Source organism: Centroberyx gerrardi, chromosome 24 (genome assembly GCF_048128805.1).
Source record: "Centroberyx gerrardi isolate f3 chromosome 24, fCenGer3.hap1.cur.20231027, whole genome shotgun sequence".
In the NCBI taxonomy this organism is placed as follows: domain Eukaryota; kingdom Metazoa; phylum Chordata; class Actinopteri; order Beryciformes; family Berycidae; genus Centroberyx; species Centroberyx gerrardi.
In genome coordinates this window covers 1,065,033-1,078,227 of record NC_136020.1, presented here as the reverse complement: position 1 = coordinate 1,078,227, position 13,195 = coordinate 1,065,033, and the positions used below count along the sequence as shown (strand labels likewise).

The window sequence follows — 13,195 nt, the reverse complement described above, 5'->3', positions numbered from 1 at the left end:
CTGAGGCTGTTGGCGACCTGCTTGAAGGGGGAGGTGGGGGAGACTGGGGAGCCCCAGGAGCACGCTGTGGGGTCATGTGTCTGATAGCCATGTTGAGTTTCTTCTCCATGTCTTCAGTCAGGCCCAGAAACATATCAGAGGAGAGGGAGGAGGAGGGGGTGGAGGGGGATGACTGTCTTTCAGTAGTTCAGACCAGAGCCATATAGAGAGAGAGTTGCGTCATCTCCGTTCTCTCCAATGGACCATTTTTTTACAGCAATGGCGGATCGCGGAGCCTCTCAATAGTTCCCGGAAGTTAGCGGCTAACACTAGCAGCGCAGTAGAGTTGCAGCGGAATGGACCGTTTGTGATGTACTTTGAAAGGGTAAGATGTTTAAAGAATCAGATTGTATATTATCAGCACATCTGTATCAAATTAACATGTGCATTAAAGCATGTTAGTGGATTATCCCCCTCTAAATTAGTAGATTTAGGGAACGTTAACAGATAACAGATTAGGCTAGGATACTGAATAAAGTTAGCAACACATAACGTTAACCACGAACAGCCTATTAATTATAAATTCTGTTCTCTTAATGCCATTTCATCCAACGTTGTGGAATTAGAGAAAAATACTTCTAAACGTGATTTTTTGCGGGGTGGGGGGAGTTAAATATTAGTTAAATATAACATTGGGGCATGTGTTTGTAGAGTGGTGGGTGGAGGTGGTGAAATGAGGATATCCATTTTGGAGTAAGAGCTAATAATAAAGTTAACGTTACACAATAATAAGGAAGAGAGCTATGTTTGTGATACATCGCTATTGATATGGATTTAGAGTGCATATTTGAGACTTCAAAACAGTAAACAAAAACGTAACTTATGGGTTAAGTGTTTTTAGGCTTTGTGATTCTGTTGACTATTACCTGTCTATATTATGTTGCAGCTCAGCTGATTTTGGATTGATGGCAAAGGGAGAGGGAAGTTGGAGGACCTAAGTGAGATTGAAAACACAAGGTAAATTTAAAATAGGCCAGCAATTTTGAAAAATGAATCATACTAGGCTAAATGGGGAATCATACTAAATACTAAAAGTATTATACTACAGTATTATATAAGTAATCATACTAAACATGTATTCTATTACTGTATTATATAAGTAATCTTATCTTGTTAGTGTATATTAGTAACCTGCTGTAGGAGCACTGGACATGTATACACTCATTACATATATAAAAGACAACCAAGAACATGAGACAACTTTATATAAATTAATATCACATCAGTAACTGATGCCACTTGTCATACTTTGTTAAACATCAGCAGCAAAAGCTGTTGATCACAACTAATGAAGTTCCATAACTTAAGTTGAGGAACAAAGACCACACCTCATCTCCCAAGGCAATTTCCCATCCAAGCCTATATAGGTGTGTCTAACCCTTTCTCCTCTGTCTTTTTCTCCCTCTCTCCCTCTCTCTTTCAGCCCAAGAACCACAGGGGGATTCAATGGAGCCTGAAGACTCCCTGCAATGAGACAGCACCCTCACCCTGCACCCTGAGTCTCAACTCCCTGGGTTTTACAAGCCTTTCCCTGTTCCTTATTTTTAATAAACCAAACATTAAGCTTCCCAATGGTATGGTCTTTGTTTGTGAAAAAGTGCAAATGAAGTGTTTGAATATTATTACCTCGCATATTTTTTTGTTGTTGTGATCTTTAGTGATAGTAAGATTGCTCCTGCTGACTTGAGCCAACCATTTTTTTCTCCTCTCCGTGTCAGTGGGGAAACCGTACACTTATTTGTGGTTTCCATAACATTTGGAAATAAGTGTTTATTATCAAGGATGGTAACCAGTCAGTAACTGTGTCCACTTGGACACAAGACACTTTTTTAATAGTTTTATATTGTTTATCTTCATAGTTTTTATAGTGTGTTATATTGATCTATATTGCCTTCATCTTTTCTGCACCATTTTTATTCTTATTTACCTTATTATTTTACTGTATTATATACCTTATTTCCTGTCATTGTACTGTACACCACTGCTGTGACACCCGAATTTCCCCTAGGGGATCAATAAAGTGCAATCTTATCTTATCTTATCTTAGCTGCTGCTAACCATATATCATTTTATCATCCCCAGCTCCACCCCAGCATCCACCTGTAGGCTCTGATTCTAGGTCTCCCCCGGATTGTCCCTCCCTGGCTGCTCTCTTTGGCTAGCTAGGTGCACGCTTGCAGGGAGTGACAGGATTAGAGCCTAGACGCCATACTAAACTCTGTATATTTGCATTCATTCTCAATAATCTGTTAACGTGAGTTGGCAGACTGAATTATGTTCAAGGTCAATTTGATAGAAAGAAATGCCAGCGCTCATAATGTCCTTTCGTCTTTTTAATACATGGGCAGCTAGATAAAAACTCACTGATGAAGTAGGGATTGACATAAACCACATTAGCTTGTGAAAATACATTCGTACATTTGTACTCCTTTCTCCGAGCGATTGGAGCATCCCCATGCAGCACAGCAAACCATGGTGGAGACTATATGCAAGGACAACACGGAGGAAAGGGCACAGACAACCTGCTTGACATGCTATTCATGTTTCTGAGTTTATTAGAGATTTATTTAATGAATTCATTGCGGTAAATAAATGCATAGTAAAAAGACAAAAGATACATAAAATATATATATTTATATGTGTATAAATATATATGTGTTTTAATGTGTCCTGTCCTGTCTGGATGGGATGTGTTTTAATGTACCCTTTTTAATAAGCAGATTTCTGCTTAAATCATTAAGATTACTTAGGCCCTCAGTTACCATGGGATTACTGAAACCACCATGAATTAAAGAAATGGTAGAAAATTAATCTAATCTGAATTTTGAAACATTCCTTCCCTTCCCCTCCCTTTAAATATATCAATAAACATTAGGATGCGATTACTCTTGACTACCATACAAGTTTTACTTTTTAAAAAAACATTGATGTAACTACATACACATGTCGGTGTGCTATATAAATATTGTATATAAATATTGTAAATCAATGCATTTATTGACTACTAATTACCAAAAATCGCAGTTCTGTCTCTCTGTATTTACGTTTTCAAATTGCCCGCCAAGTACTTCCTGGAACTATCTGAAGCTACGTGAATCACGTGACGATCAAGCATTTTGGACTTCCGTTGACGCAACTCTCTCTCTATATGGCTCTGGTTCAGACCAAGGAGGTTCTATATTAACTGGAGGATGAACGGAAAAATGGCCGCCCATTCATTTGAACGTAAGCTGCTCACCCAGCGCATACGCCAAAAAAGTTTTTTTCTTCCTGGTTTACTTCCGTGTTGTGCGGCCCACGGTGCATGCGCAGTGGTGTCTGCTTACATGCCCCCACCAGAAGTAACGTGCCCACGAGAGAGCCCAGCTGTGCTCTCGTCATCAAGTGAGCAGGTCGGGAGCGAGCGAGCTGCAGGTGGGAACGGACAGTTTGGTGGGGGAGGGGCGGCTGTGAGAGCAGAGTAGGAATCTCCTAAAGTTCATATTCGTCTGCCCCTCAATACTTAATGTTCATTCAGCGTCAACATGTAGATCTAATTTATTTTTTTATTTGTAAATAACCTATTCAACTTTTGTAGGATTTAGAAAGTTATGTACAAGATGGAGCTGTTATCTTCGACTCAAACAGGCATACTCTGAATTAATCCAATCGAAAATTACTTTACATTCTGACATTTAAATGCAGCTTCAGTTCCTTGCTATTTTATTTGAGTTACTTAGCAGAACTAGGTAATGAAAATCATGAGTTGGCCCTGTATCCTTGTTCAAGCATTTACAGCACTTTGCCATGGTAGTTTGACAAGATGTCATCATACAGTTTGTCAAAACTAAATGTCAACCTGGTTCACTTCCCTACACAGCAGCCACAAATGCTTCTGTTTAGAAACACAGTGTAACTCTGACTGGCAGCTAGACTCACAGTCACTACCATGCAAGCAGGTTAACCATACAGCACCATACAATACTGTCATGAAACTGAATTAGAAATTGCGTATAGGGCAAGTTATTTAAAATCGTTTATTTAAAAAAATTAAAAGAACATAAAGTTAATTCACAACGAAATACAAAAGTGATGAATAGCATGACTAGTTGGGTTCGCCAGACAGACCTGTGGAATACATGTCAAGTAGGCTAAAAACAAGGCTAATATAGTTAGCTTGCTGTCTACATCTCCATGTCATGAACAAGCACAGAAAACACACCTAATCCCAAACCTCCGTTTTCGGTGATCTGTTCTGATCTGTACATATTAAATACCGGTGGGCTACTCATGTAAAATACTTAATATCTTAATAAAACCAAAGCCAGACTGTACGAACACAGCTGACAGATGGAGCAGCAGAGGAAGGAGGACGCTCGTCCCCAATGCAGAGCTCAGAGGCGCGTGCTTGGCTCGTACCCTGGAGTGACGTCACACACAAAAAACAGCCTTTTATACGGCTCTGAGTTTTAAAAAAAATCGGCCTTCATGATTAAAATTCAAAGAGTGTTTTAAGGTCATGTGTGGTGTTGTAGGTATCTTCTTAACAGTTTTAGAGGACTGTCTTTTACAATGGCCGTCTGTGGGAAAAACGCTTTTTGGGCCACAGGTGAATTTTAGGCTGCAGTACCACCGTTGGCCACCATGTCAAATTGGCAGCAAGGCTGAGACCTGATGCCTGGGGGCTGGTTCAGACCCATATGGTTTCCTGGGGAGAACGTCATATGATCCCACGTGAACAACAATCTTCTTCACGTTCTGTTGGCTGGAGAGGATCTCCAGTAGCAGCTCGGCTACTCGCCTGACCGTAGCATTAGGGAGAAATCAGTTGACCATCGTCGAGCTCCGGATATCTCTAGTTATTGAAAGTAAAGTTTCACAAGTTGTAGCTTGGGTAGTGGCTTGATTGCGAGATTTTTTCCGACGATAGGTATTTGCCGACCTAGCATGGTTAGCATGTGAATTAGCAGGTCGCATTTTCCGCCTGCAGGTAGCCGACGGTGTTGAGTGCCTGGGGGTAGCATTAATGTTAGCACCGGGACCAGTGCTGGCATTAGCATTAGCATTAGCGCTGTGGCTAGTACTAGGCTGCATCATGGAAGTGCCATCATTAGCATTAGCATTCACTAGATCCGGCTCAGTGAGTATTTTGTACCTGTTTTCCAGTTGCAGTCCTGGCCGGGGAGTGTATTGGGGAGAGTATTGGGGTTTCCTCTTGTTTTTGTTGTTGTTGTTTACTCCGCTGCCCCTACGGCAGACAACGTCCGACCACAGCTCACCAGGAGTAGAGACTTTTGGCTTAGCACCCTTGCTGTGCCAATAGCCCATATCTGTGGCGAGTAGCGGTGGGGATGCCCCCGGGGCCTGTCCACATTGCGGCTCGGAGATGGTGTCAGTCGGGTCTGTAGCGAGTGGCGGAGGGGATGCCTCAGCGGCTGGTCCATTTGCGGTTGGGTCAAGCCAGGGGAGAGTGTCGGCTAGGTCCGTAGTATGGGTCGTAGTGTCGGAGTCTGTACTTTTACCAGATGTTTTTACATGAGGAAGACTCAAACAGCGTGTCAATGAGCTGGGGGGTATTCCAGAAAGACAGTTTAAGAAATCCTAAACTAAATCCTGAATTCTGACTTGAGTGAGCCAGACATGGCATAGCAGGAATTTTCGGTTCCACAAAAGCTGATTCCAATTTCAGTCGGGTTTGATCAACTCGCATAGGTTGAGACTGAACTATGCACGTTCACGGTGAAGTTATAAAGCCATCCTCAATCAAGGGCTGAAAAGAGGATTAATCATGGATTCAGAGGGCAACAAGCAGAGCAGAGCATCATATTTCACGGCAGCCGAACAAGAAATATTAATGATAGCATATAATGAATATCAGCACATTTTCCAAAAAAAAAGTAACACAGCAGCAGCAGCTAGAGAGCGAGAGTTGGCGTGGCAAAACATCGCAGATAGAGTTAATGCGTGAGTTAACTATCAAGTTTAATGCCCATTTTAGTCATTAAACATTTAACAGACCTCTGTAAATTTGTAATAGGTCGGATGTTGCCTCAATTGTACACTAATGACTGATTTTTATGTTTAATTTAGGTGTAATCCAGGCATGAAACGCACTTGGCAACAAATTAAAATAAAATATAAGAACATAATTCAAACTGGTAAGAATTTATTTGCTTCTAACTACATTTTCTTAATAGTAGCCTAAATGTAGGCCTGTACTCTGTAGCTAATCGGAAGAAGGCTGAGGTCCGTAAAACCACCTTTCACACCAGCAGAGGAGCTGGCCCTCTGTGAACAGTGGCAGGCCAATAATTGATGGCATCCCTGAAGGAAGCTCATAAGAGCTGACTACCCCCCAGGACACACACGCCTACATAAAGGCTAGGTTTATCACATTCATAATTAATATTTATCTCTTATCTCTTATATCTTTTGAATCCAACCACCTTAATTTTCCCACAGTGAGCGATGGAGTAATTGTTCTGGTGGAGCCTCCCACATCAGAGCCTCCCGCAGTTGTAAGTGACTTAGTTTTCCACAGATTTCACCTGATAGTTTTTGAGTAGCTAACATCAAACATTATCTTACAGGATGAAGATGAAGAGACCATTTCAGCTGCTTCAGAGAGGTATATCTTAAATACTAATTAGAGAAATTTTGGATTATTTTCTCTAACATTTAAATCATCCTTGTCAAAATGTCATTAACTCTTTCTAGCTGCCTGTGAAAGATCTCTATAAGGTCCATTTGGAGAAACAAATTAAAAAAGCTGATCTCCAAATGGACCACATAAAGCTTCTCATGAAGAAGACACAGCTTCAAATTGAAATACTTGAGCACCAGTTAAAGGTGGGTGCATGATGTTTATTCATTGCTGTGAAATTATGAAAAATAAAATTAAAGCATGTCTTTTATTTGCAGGAAATAAAGAAGCAACAATGATGCACAATGCAAACCAAATTGTCTCTATTTGATGTATGACTGGGGGGTGGTGGTGGTGTTGAGTTGTTAAATACTTAAATGGTTATGGCAGATTGTGTCTCTGAGAACTCGACCGTCTCTGTGGTCAAGAAGGCCAAGCGGATGATCTTCCCCAGGGTCATTGTCCACAGGGTGAGGGCATTTCTCTCGCCTTATTGTGGCAATGTTGTGGAGTACCACACATGCCACAATGATGTCACATGCCCTGTCTGGGGTGACCCTAAGCCACACAGGCACTGGAACCTGGCCTTGAGGATGCCAAAGGTCATCTCTATTCTTGCTCTTGTCCTGCAGTGGGCCAGGTTGAAGCGTGTTTGTGGTCCAGGCTCAGGGTGAGGGTAGGGGGTCATCAGGTTGGGCAGGCAGGGGTAGCCTCTGTCCCCAAGGAGAAGACCATTGAAATGTCCTATAATCACATTGGGTGGGGGGGGGGGGCAGTTAATTTTATATACAATCTAATTAAGTCAAAGTAGGATCTTAAACATTGCCCTTGGAAAAGTGACATACCCTGTTCAAATTTGTTGCACAAGGTGGACTCGCTGTAAATCCTGGAGTCATGCACAGACCCTGGCCATTTGGCCTCCGCATTGGTGATGAGATTGTCTGCATCACATATTACCTTGACAGTGGAAAAGAGTAATGAGTCGCAAAATATTGTGAAATGAAGCCTTGAATTGGAATAAAATATTTTTCCATTACCTGCATGTTTATGCTGTGGAAAGATTTACTATTAACATAATCTCCTTCATTGACTGAAGGAGCTGCAATTGGAATATGGGTGCAGTCAATGCAGCCGATGACACTTGGAAATCCTGAAAAAGATTATTATTCATGGTGTTAATTTCTCAATGTCTAAATCCTTTTGATAGATTTGTAGTTAAAACTGACCAACCTGCGATTCTGTGGAATTCCTCTTTAATTAGGTTCAACACACACACGACAAAAATGTGCAAAAAATGTTTAAGTGCAAGGCACACTTTTCTGACAGCCCTACACACGGTTGCTTTTCCTATCTGTTCTGCATCTCCAATGTTATATAGAAAGGTTCCAGTGGCGAAGAAACGGAGGGCAATGCATAAAGTCTGTACAGAAGTGAGGGCGAATCCACGGTGAGTGATATTAGAAATGTGAGGCTGAAGAAGGCTATTGAGATAAATTATGGACTCTCTGGAAAAATGGTAACGCTCGCGAAGACATTTAGGCTAGTGACAATGCCCCCAAAATTTTGAGATACCCCTACCGGAGGTAGAACAAAACACAACAATGTTTTTCCTCATCTCTAAGGTATCCCATATATGAAATGGATTCTTGTATAAAAATATTTTACTGCAAAAATGGTTAAATTGATAGATATTGTTATACACCCCAAAACTAAAAAAGAACCAAAATATAGCCTGGCTGTATGGGAGTTGAGACATATAAACTCATGTAGATTAATAATACAAGCTCAGAGAGCTTTCAAACTTGACATGCTAGCAGTCAGAAAGTTGCTTAACCTAATAGAAAAAACTGGATGTGAATATCTTGATGCATGTAGGAAGTATAGACCTATGAACACATACCTAAAATAAGCGGAAATGTAAAAAATGAATATCTATGCAGAATGTTCTCATTTACTTTGTAGTAACTCTGCCACGGATTGTCATAGAAACACAGATGAGGGCTTGTTGGAAAGGTACGTTTGTGCTGAATCCAGCAATATCACATGATATAGCTTGCATAGTCAGGGAGTTACATCACTAAATGTATGAGGTGTCCCAAACAAAAGAAAACAAAACATTGACATAATGAAGTCTCCAGTCTAACACCCATTATTATCATTATCAGGGGTGAGAAGACTATTGACAAATTCAACTCAAGCAGAAGTAATGATACTACAGAGAAAATTCACTTGAGTAAAAGTCAATTAAATTTATGAAATGTCCCAAACAAAAGAAAATGAGAAATTGATATGAAGTCTGCAGTCTTCATAAAATACACGCAAATCCAACTAAAGTATAAGTTATGCTACTGCAGAGAAAAACTTACTAATATGTGATTGATTTAGCTTGCATGGCTGAGGGAAACCAAGCTCCACTCATCTGATGCTCAAGGTCATCCTCACAGCAAATCAATCAACTGAATCAAGTCTGTTTGAGTTGATCTCATGTAAAACACTTGGCTACTGTTAGGCTACCGGTTGGATCCAGCTGTAGCTATAGCTGTATCGTTGTCTTCATGGATATCTTCATAACCTGACCAGGGCCGGTTTTAGCCTGCTATATTAGGGTGGGCTGGTAGAAATAATAGGTGGGCAACTTGGACGGTATGTAGCCCAGAGGTTAGAGAAGCAGACTAATAGTCCAAAGGTTGCCGGTTCGAATCCCTGGCCAGATGGCACAAAAATCTGGCAAAATGACAGCTGGCAACCGGAGGGTTGTCAGAGTCAAAATCAGATGCATAGTTGGGTCCAGAACCTCAATTCCGTGACCATTCTCTGGCTAAGATGTTTTGATGATTGATTTGACTTCTATGGACCTTTTATATAAAATTTAGCCCCAATATTAAAAATATTGTGGTCACTGCCCTTTAAGAAAATTGTTGTTACTCCCCGGTCATCACACTCTTGTAATCCTGAGGTAAAAGTAAGTATCAAAATGAAGTATTTGTTAATAAAGGCTAATCAAATTTCATATTTGCTAGCTTGATCACAATCGCTACCAGTTGCTAACTTTAGCTGTCACACACACACACACACACACACACACACACACACGCACGCATGCACACACAGCATTATTAGTGTGTGTGTTTGTTTCTTATATATTCATATAACTACACATGCGCACACTAACACACACACACACACACACACACACACAGCTAAAGTTAGTAACTTAGCAACTGGTCGTAAGCTAGCTTAGCTAGCTAGTAATTTTGATCACATTTTAACATTGTGCCAACCAACCCCGTGATGGGGCTGGTTGGCACAAATGCACAACATGACTTTAATCACGAATCACCTAATTTTAGAAAACATTTGTGTATAGTATATACAAATTGTATGACATTATCAACATAAAGTACATGATTTAATTAGACTTTTTGGGAATTGCCTGAAATAAGCACCAATTCAATTAAACAATACTTACAGTCACTATAAGTTAAACTATAAATTACTTCTTGCGAGACTGGGTGTTCAGTAAGAATACCTCCCTCCATGCACGTGTCCCTCTGAGCAAACGCTTGACGTTTACCAAGGGGCCATGCATGGAGAAGCCCGGGGAGGAACTCAAGGCAAAAGCTGCTGAGATGGAGCGGAGCGCTCTCAAGGCAGTGATCGACCTGGTTGAGGTCAGTCAACTTGTGAACCTCCCCAAGTTGCTGGAACATTGTGTTGTCGAGGAGTGTGTGGCCTTATTCAACTCCAACGGCACATACAGGAAGACGCAGAAGAGCAAGCTCATCCAGAAGCTCTCTCTCCAATCTGTAGATCTGCAAGAACCCTACATCGCTCTCGTCGACATGGGCATGATCTGGAGGATGGCAACTCCATCAGCAGAAGATCGGCAGACGCAAGATGGCACCCCATACAAGTGGTCGGACTACGTCCACAAGGTGTCATCCATCATCCTTGCCCGCCATGGTGATGCTGACCGTATCACCTGTGTGAACGACCCGACGACGCAGCATACTCAACTAAAGATGACGAGCAAGACCTGCGGGTACAGGGTAAGGCACATGTTCCCAACACCTACATGATGGCTCCCACTGCACCAACTTGTCAACCCAGCAACCGATGCGGAACTACAACTTTGACCAGTCTGAGGCTGACACCATCCTCTTCTCTGCTTACGCAGTTCTGCGTGAGTCAGGCTACAGTGGCCCTGTTGTCATTGATACAGCTAATACCGATGCCTATGTCGCGGCAGCGGTCATCTCGCAGCAGCTGCCCGGTATGCTCTGTATCAAGAGAAAGCAGGAGACAGTCTTCTGCCGTGGCCTGGTGACTGAAGAGATGGCAGATGTATTGTGCAGCTACACTGTATTACAGGCTGTGATGCCAACTCAGGCTTCTACGGCACGGGTAAGTTGTCAGTGTATGATGAGGTGGCGAAGAGCCCTGTGGCACGACAGCAGCTCTCGCGGTGCGGAGATAGCCTTGACCTTGAGGAGGAGGTGGTAGAGGAGCTCTTCGAGTTCACACAACATGTGATCTATGGCGACAAGAAGAGTAGCACCATGGCTGAGGCCCGTGCCGCGAAGTGGAACAAATCATTCATCCGTCTCCCTCCAGATGCAGATAGCCTCCCACCCCTCATCACTCGGACATGGCTGGGAGCTGGTGGGTGGTCGCTGTCGCCCTGTCCGCCACACGCGACCTGTTCTTCCGACGCATCTACCTGCACCAGGGCCAGCTGAAGAGAGCGAGGAAGATGAGTGAGGAGGATGATGAGGAGGAGGGAGATGATGATGTACAGAGGAGGAGGGGGGATTCATCGGAATCTGATGATTCAGAATCTAGTGAGGCAGAATGCTCTGATTCGGACTGATCATATGACATGTTTTAAGTGGTTTCATTATTCAACTATTCAAGTTACAGCTATTAAAAAGAGCTTATTTTGAAGTATAATTAGTTCTCTTGTCATACATTCATCAATTATTTTACTGCAGCAGATCCTTATGGAGGTAGTTTGTTTAAAGTACAGCAGTACCAAGGTAAAATGGGTTTTGACATGAACATCTTTTCAGTGAACATAATTATGAAATGACCCCCAAAACATAAATTGCCATTACTAAACCATACATGTTTGGTAGGCATGGATTCGTAATTATAATAGCTATAGTTTACCATTGTTATTCTCCTTCCTTACATGCTGTAAAAATGGCAAACCCCAAACACCACATCTTACCTTCCCGTTCAAAAGTTACATTTTCACTCTACTGGATGGCGGCCATCAGAATCGGACTCCTCGTGGTCGACTTACACGAAAAAGTGTCTTCATACATGATTCTAGGTGCTCTGGTTCAAAAGTTAATTTTTCAAGATGGCGCCAGCGACCATCTTGGATTTGGCCCTCTGGCAAAAAATCCCGGGATTTTTGGGAGGGACCTGGGGGCTACATTTTTTATAAAAGGTCCATAGAAGTCAAATCAATCATCAAAACATCTTAGCCAGAGAATGGTCACGGAATTGAAGTTCTGGACCCAATTAGCAAGCTCCTGCCATTGTGCCCTCAGGCCTCTCCAGCTTATGGCTGTGTGTTTGTGTATGAGCTGTTTGGATTGGTTAAATGCAGAAGATTAATTTCCCCAAGGGGATTAATAAAGTAGTATTCTATTCTATTTTATTCTATTCTAATTTATAAAGAACAATTTGTGAAGCAGCATTTCTAAGTTTGCTGCTACCCTATGATTTGAGTCAGTCGAGGGCAGATTGATTTACCCTAAAATAAAAAAATTCCTTCATCCAGATTTTAACATAATCAACTCCATAACATTTCTTTTCATTGGATGAGCTTAGTTCTCAAATAAAATTAAAACCTAATTCAGTGAGACTTCTCACCATAGCCAATATTTACAAAAACAGAAGGTAGTCTTATTCAAACTCAAACTGAAAAGAGACAACATCCATTCTGTAGTAATGATTTGTATCTTTGTTTCCATATATGAAATGTATCATAAATATATTAACATTATAGACCAGCACTTTTCCTCAAGTGACTTTTCTTTGCAGTAACATTGAATTTGTCAACATTCTTCTCACCACTGATAATGGGTGTTAGACTGGAGACTTCATTATGTCAATGTTTCATTTTCTTTCATTTGGGACACCTCATACATTTAGTGATGTAACTCCCTGACTATGCAAGCTACATTTACACATGATATTTCTGGATTCAGCACAACCATACCTTTCCAACAAACATCTGTGTTTCTGTGACAATCCATGGCAGAGTTACTACAAAGTAAATGAGAACATTCTGCATAGATATTCATTTTTTACATTTCCGCTTATTTTAGGTATGTGTTCATAGGTCTATATTTCCTACATGCATCAAGATATTCACATCCAGTTTTTTCTATTAGGTTAAGCAACTTTCTGACTGCTAGCATGTCAAGTTTGAAAGCTCTCTGTCATTCAACATTTAGCTTCAAGGTCTATGTAGGATGCTTATCATTATTATGGAATTTTGTCAATAGCCCCAGTCAGTAA

The 13,195-nt window shown here is 41.3% G+C and overlaps 1 long non-coding RNA gene across 1 annotated transcript; it reads left to right on the top strand.

Moving 5' to 3' along the window:
- Window positions 1-260: 260 nt before the first annotated feature.
- On the top strand, window positions 261-1,611 carry LOC144538108 (uncharacterized). The gene is made up of 3 exons (XR_013504075.1): window positions 261-364; window positions 926-996; window positions 1,463-1,611. It is a non-coding gene; the product is annotated as an uncharacterized LOC144538108 (long non-coding RNA).
- The last annotated feature ends 11,584 nt before the right edge of the window (window positions 1,612-13,195 follow it).